General features: G+C 40.1%; 1 long non-coding RNA gene across 1 annotated transcript; it reads right to left on the bottom strand.

Annotated features, from left to right (window-relative positions):
• Positions 1–501: 501 nt before the first annotated feature.
• LOC309386823 lies at positions 502–5,996 on the bottom strand. Its single transcript, XR_014174505.1, has 3 exons — positions 5,878–5,996; positions 2,916–3,119; positions 502–702 (listed from the first exon to the last, which is right to left on the bottom strand). It is a non-coding gene; the product is annotated as an uncharacterized lncRNA (long non-coding RNA).
• Positions 5,997–7,368: the final 1,372 nt, after the last annotated feature.

The raw sequence follows: 7,368 nt of genomic DNA, 5'->3' as shown, positions 1-7,368 counted from the left end.
CGGGACATCTTTAGCAATGGACAGTGGCTTCAAAATGTGGATGCAAACAAGTGATGCGTGTTAAAAAGAGATGGCGCTTTGATCACCATGTCCCATTTAAAGCCAGTGCTTGTCTCTCAGATGATCTTGCTGGATGGGTTTGTAGGTGGCTCCTCTTCCTAGGCTGAGCACAAACATCACCCCATACATATAAGCCAAAATGATACAATCCAAGTAAAGTCTTATCATGATTTTTTTCTTTCATTATGAATTTGAAATAGAAACAAGAAATCGTTTCTGTCTTTGTAATTCAATGTATTATGTGGGAACTAATGCACTGTTCAAATGTTTTTCCCCAAAGGTTACCCCAGTGACACAAAGACACCATGGTAACAACTGCCAAGTTTTGGTAGGCAAAAGTTGGGATAGTTTTGACAGGCTGAATAGAAAAGTAAAATAATTAAAGTAGCAATTCTCAACTTACTTTTTGCAGAATAAATAACATTGAACTCAAGTGTGCTTTATTCTAAGTAAATGTACTTAGGACCACATTACAGACGTGACTGCACTGTGACACTGAAGCAAAACAACCTGAAGAAGGCAATTAAATGCTCTTGGTTCATTCAGCTACATGACAACACTGAAGTCAAAGATCAGGGTATCTTCCAGGACACGCTTGTTCGTTTTTATTGTGCTGAAACCCAGAATGGTAAATCCTGTTTCCTGAAAAGAAATAGAGGAGAGATTTCAGTTGTTGATACTGGATATTTGTTTACAAGGAAATGCATTTAATGATGACCTATGGATGGCAATTGTGGATTGTTTTGTTAAAAGAAGAAGATATGTTCCTTATCATCAGTTTTGCATTGAGTTTTTTAAACATGAGCTGATCCTTCTGTGAATTCCACTCACCACAAGCAGCTAACAGTAATGATGGAAAAATAAAAGGAATCAAGTATACATTTGACTGGCTTGAACAATTATTCACTGGCAAAATTTGGTCAGATCGACATGCTAAAGCAAATAAGACACTCAAATATCTGCAAATCTAGTACAAAAGGCCATTTATAAAAGCAAACCAGGCAAATGTAATGATTAATTTTTTTCCTATTCAATTCTTACAAACTCAATCCGTTTCCAGCCACTTTCTCCCCAAATAGGCCTGAGATCAGAAACACACCTGCTGCTAAGAACTAAGCAGGAAAGGGATTATGGAGGAAAGAAAAAGAGGTAAGAAACTCCGAGTCTAAATGTTGCTCTTGTAGGTCTTTATTTTTCCTGATCTCTGGAACCCCTTTTGAACATGCAGATTGTCCAAGACATAGGACCACAATTGAGCCCAACATTTCCATTGCTGAGCAAGACAGTCATTAAGTTAGTTTTGCCCCATTTTACAACCTTTCTTGCCACAGTTGTTAAGAGAATCACTGCAGTTGTTAAGTTACTAATACAGTTATTAAAGGAATCTGACTTCTCTATTGACTTTGTTTGTTAGAAAGTCCTAAAAGTATTCATATGACACCGGGATGCTGCATCCATCATAACTATCAGTGGAGGGTTTCAAAATTTTTAGAACCTCTTCTGTAGGTGTGGCCTGCTTTGTGAGAGTGGCTTGCCAGCCATGTGATCGGGTGGGAGTGGCTTGCCAGCCATGTGACTGAGAGGGAGTGGCTTGGCAGTCATGTGACTGGGTGGGCGTGGTCAACTTGTAAAATGTGGTGAAACTCACTTAACAACATTCTTGCTTAGCAACCAAAATGTTGGGTCAGACACTCTGGCGTTTGAAGCACGCAAGTCTTAAAGCTGTTAAGTTACAAGACCCTTGCACCCCTAACCCTTTAGAAAAAAACTCCCAGGGATGTTCAAACTTGACAGCTTTAAGACTTGTGGACTTCAAGTCCCAGAATTCCTCCTCTCAGTCTTCATCTTGATGATGTGCGAATGGGCGGGGGGAGGGAGCTGGAACCTGTTCTATAGAAGAGGTTAGAACTGGCAGGAACCCATCCCTGATAACCACAAACCAGTTGCCAAACCTCTGAATTTTGGTCACATGACCATGGGAATTCTACAATGGTTGTAAGTGTGAAAAAGGGTCACAAGTCACTTTTTTCAATTGTAATTTCGAACAGTCACTAAACGAATGGTTGTAAGTCAAGGACTACCTATACTATCAAACCACCAGAATATTGTCCTGCCATTTTGAGACAGGAAATCTGAAGACTATATATTCTGTGCTCTAATACAGACTCTCTCTCTCTCTCTCTCATGTCGGAACCACCAAGGATTAGCCAGTGACATAACTGTTGCCCAGGGATGCTGGTTTGGGGGCTCCTTTTATGTCTGCATTAAGTTGCCCACTAAAGTGGTACCCATTTACCGTATTTTTCCATCTATAAGATGCCCCCATGTATAGGATGCCCCCATGTTTCATGTAAGTAAGCACACTACAAGCCACCACTGTGCAGAAACCACCTTATTAAAGAGTGAGTAATACAAGAACAGGAAATGCATCACAGGAACAATAGAGATAAAATCTAGAGTGGCAATGTGAAACTACAATAGAGAGGAATAACAGAGCTGCATATTAGGTAGAGGTTTGTCTGACAGAGCTGGAGGAAGGGGATGGGCCAAGCCTTCTCTCGGCCTCCTGTATATAAGACACCCATCCATTTTCAAGTAAACATTTTAAAGAAAAAATAGTGTCTTATACATGGAAAAATACAGTAACTATTTGCAGTCACCCTCTTTCAAACTGCTGAGTCAGCAGGAGCTGGAGCGAATGATGGAAGCTCACCCCATTACACAGCAGCACTCGGGTCCCAACTGCAGGCTTGCTAATTGTCAACTCAGCATCCTAACCACCATGCTCCAAACATAGACTTAAAATGGCATATAAACCAAAGAATCATCAATATTCAGGGTCCCAAAACACTAACCTCCTCCAACATTTTCTCATCTTCTGCATCCCTTGGGCCTCCAGGATAGATGATCTTGTACTTCTGCCAAGAACACCTGCCCTTGATTTCACCTTTGCTTTTCTGGCCCTGAGACAGTGAGTGGCTTTTAGATAGATATTAGCCTCTCCGGTGCAGCAAGTCAAATGCTCAGGCTTTCAGCATGTCAGAATTCAGCCCTTTTCTCTGCCCAAAGGAGGATAAAGAAATGACATCATTGGTGGGATAGATCCCCAAAGTAACATGTACAGAAGTTCAGGACTCTCTCTTCTTTTTCACTTCCTTACTGAGTAGAATGGCTATAAGCCATTTACTAAACATATAGCTCCATAAGTTATATGTTTTTGTGCACTATACAGTATATAAACATTTGCTAGCTATACTTGTTCTTAAAGTAGAAACGATGCCTACATGATCCCTGCTGATTAGACCAATTTACTCCCGTGGTTTGCCATGTTGGTAAACTAGATTTCTTTGGAAAGTTGACAAGCTTCTACATTATTCCTCACCAACCAATATGCTTACTTCAAGTAGTCATTGACTTGAGACCATAATTGAGTTTGGAATTATATTTGCAAGTCGTTGCGGTTGTTAAGCAGGTTACCTTGTGACTGGGCTCTATTTTATGACATTTTGGGGACAGTCCTTAAGCAAATGCCACAGTGAATGTGGTGGTCAGTAAATGAATGATATGGTCATTAAGTGAATGAATTTTACCCTAACTGGAAGAAGTGGCTGGAAAGCAGCAAAAGAAATGTCACAAGTCGCAGTCATGTAGCCAGGGAACACGGTAGATGGCCATAAAGGTGAACCGGTTGCCAAAGACGCAAAATGCAATGACATGACTTTGAGGCATGTGTGGCTATTGTAACTTCAAAATTAGATTATTAATTAGCTTTTGGTAAGTGGATCCATAGCAGAGGTGGTATTCAGCCTGTTCTCTTCGGCTTGGGTGAACCTGTAGTGGCAGCTGCAGGAGGCTGCGCCCATCCACCCTGACGTCATGCACGAGCACTGCGCATGCACAGAAGGCGGTGCACATGCGCAGACACAGCACAGGTGCTCACATTTGCAAACCAGTAGGGAAGGGAAGTGAATTCCACTGCTGATCCAGAGCAATAGCATTTAGACTTATATACCACTTTACAGTGCTTAAACAGCCCTCTCTAAGCAGCTTACAGAGTCAGCCTATTGCCCCCAACAATCTGGGTCCTCATTTTTACAGACCTCAGAACGATGGAAGGCTGAGTCAAGCTTGAGCCTGGTGAGATTCAAACTGCCAAACTGCAGACAGCCGGCAGTCAGCAGAAGTAGCCTGCAATACTGCATCCTGACCACTGCGCCACCATGGCTCCTATCCATAACTAAGCAATCAGTCATAAATTGAGGACTACCTATAGTACTGAAGGTAATATATAGACATAATGACTAATAACTTTTATCACTCTTATCCCCCATATCTGAATGTCCTGTTCTTTAAATTTGATTATGTCACTACTTTCCCTAAGTGCTTCTTTATTCTACATTGTTCAATTATTTGAGACACGTACGCAGCACTATTTGCAGTTATTCAGCACTTTCAGAATGTGAGAAAATGTCATGGGGATACTTATAAAAAGGATGGCTGTTTTATTGGGTGTGTCTAAACACAAACACTTATTTCATGGAAAGGTGCACAGCTGAGGCTACATGTCACTCTTCTCAAACCTGAATAAATGGAGGACATGGGAGCAGAGTCCCGCAATGCAACCTACTCTTTTGAATTTATTCTCTCATTTGAATTATTATCCAAAACTCTTTCAACCAACTCTCCTAATATGTAAGTTGTGTTTTACATTTACATGAGTCATTCACTCCTCCTGACCACCATTCTAACATTCATCCTCTTCTAGATATACATGGGCAGAAGAAATATTGAGTAACAGAAGGAAGAGGGGAAGAAGTGGGAGTAGCTAGCTGACCTTTATGTTGGGAAGAGTTTGTGTATCATTTACAGTAAGGTTTGGCTCTCTTCCCTATGCTGATCATTGTTGAGCAAACCTGAAGTTATTTTGCAAACAAAGAGCAGGCTGAGCGGAATGGAAAGGCAGGTTTCTAATCCAAAGGAATTATTAAACTATAAATTAACACAGGGTAACAAGTGCCTGCTCAGCTGTGCAGGTGGACAAAGACAAGAAGATAAAAAAATGGTTTGCAAAACCCTTTAGGCTGTCTCCAAAAATCAGGCCTCATTAGGCCATTGAATGTGTATGTGGTTGACTCTGCCTCGTTATTCCATACATCACAATATCACAACCAAACACTGCAGGCCATAGTTCAAAGAATGAAATCACAGGCTTTCTCAGCAGGCAACCTGCTGAGAAATATGAGAAGAACATGAGGAACTAAACAGGCAGTGTAGAATTTGGAATCTAGTTCACAACTGCCTGTTTATTATACAGGGATGGATGGAATCCTACAAGTACTGTAGACATGGAACTGATCAAAGGGGCATTATCAAATGATCCATTTCATTCCTTATATAATAAAGAAATGAATAGTTTGACATCGTGTATTTCCCCAACTTAAATGAATAATATTGGCAAGCTACAAGAAGGGGGTGCACGTTCTGCTTTCTTTGTGGAAAGAAGGGAAACAAAACACTAGACTTTGTGGTGTCCTGGTGTTCAAAGTCATACTATGGCCTGCCTTCAAAACCATTAGTGATAAATCAGTATTTGTCATGACTCAGCCAATGGAGCAATCCTTCTGACTCCAATCAAGTACATTTAAAATAAAATAAAAAAAACATCTTCCTTTCACAGTACCCAAAACACCTTCCTGAAAACGGGGGGTTCAAGAGACATAAACTAGTAACTTAACAAAAGGAAATACAGAAAGCTAATATTATTTATAATCCTAAAACACCTCTTAGGAATTAAATTCCATCCAAGCCTCACTTTACCCAATGACTAAGTGTTTTTCTGCTCTTTCTTCTCTGCTAACGCCAAGCATAAAAGCAGCCCTGTCATCCGAATCCTTCAGCCTCAAATACATCAGCATTCCTTTCTGCCACTCTTTGGCTTGTTGATTTGCTGCAGCATATCAGATAGCTCTGTGTGTGTGTGTGTGTGATAAAATGGTTTGGGCCCCTCCCAAAACCATCTGACTGTTCAGCAGCCATGTGAGCTGCTTACAGTGTCTGCCGGAATTGCCTTACCGGCAAAGGACCAACCCACTGCCTTCACTTCTCCTCTCCTCTTTGATTTCTCCAAGTCGGCTTGCTGGTTAGGGAGGAAATTTACCATCTCTTGGCTTAGAGATAGGACACAGACTCTGGTTTTACTGATTAACTTAGTTGTACCAGCAGCAGTGAATGAGCAATAGAAATGGTACTTAAATAAACATTTGTGTCGTGCACTTACGGTTCTAGATAATCTGTGTAGTAGAATGAAATGTGCAGTGTAAGAAAATGTTGTTTTCATCTTATTCCATTCTGCTGATTATTAATGTGTGCTTACAGAAAGTAGGTTTTTTGATTCAAGCATACATTATAAAGTATTCTCAGCAAAGTAGAATATTAATCGCTGATTAATTCCAAAATGACTCCATTTTTTTTCCTTAAAGAATTTAGTACAATATAATATTATTATTTTTTGAGAGCCACACAAAGTGACAGAATACTACTGATTTCACACCAGGATAAAGCTTTCACGTTTGTTTCCTATTTGATCCTTCTGAAAGAATCAGGAATGAATATATTCATTTATGTTCACCCTTATTTTTGCAAAATGGCATAACATTAAGAAGGTGAGTGCCATTCACTTTTGCTCCTCCAGTTTCCAGATTTCACCGAGGATGTTAAAGACAGGCTAATTAAATTCCTGAAGTATGAAAAGCTGACCAGTCCTCCTTTCTATCAAGGGGAAATTTCTTATTTAAATGGCCCTAAAAAAGATGACATAATGCGGGGGGAGGGGGGAAATAGATACATTCACAAACATTCTTTTTACTGTAAGAAATCCAATTATATTAAACAGCAGATAGACATCTATAATTATGGTAACCCCGTGATGTCTTTTGCTCTCATATCTTAAATAACTACCAATAAAACTGTAATCAGTATATATAAACAACACAAGAACGTTGAGCTCTGTTATTATGATCTTCCTCTTCAAGAGCAATTCCCGTCTATCTTTATAAAGGAAGGTAATTGTTGTACCACGTTAGCAATCACATGCTGGGGTTACATATATCATTAAGGAGTCCCTCCTCATTCCAGTCGCCCTGCAAGATAGGCTTGCAAAGCTCTTTTCTCTGCAAAGAGAAGCACAAGATGCAAAGGGTTTCACCGTACAAACAGTCATTGAATAAAGGACAACTCTAAATCTGTTGATTCTGACTGGGTTTGATTTGCAGTGGCACGAAGAATTATCAACATTTCATTCCGCAAAAT

Source organism: Natrix helvetica (genome assembly GCF_964273705.1).
Source record: "Natrix helvetica genome assembly, chromosome: 1".
NCBI lineage: Eukaryota > Metazoa > Chordata > Lepidosauria > Squamata > Natricidae > Natrix > Natrix helvetica.
Note: the sequence above shows the minus strand (reverse complement) of the source record. Positions and strands in the feature narration are given on the sequence as shown.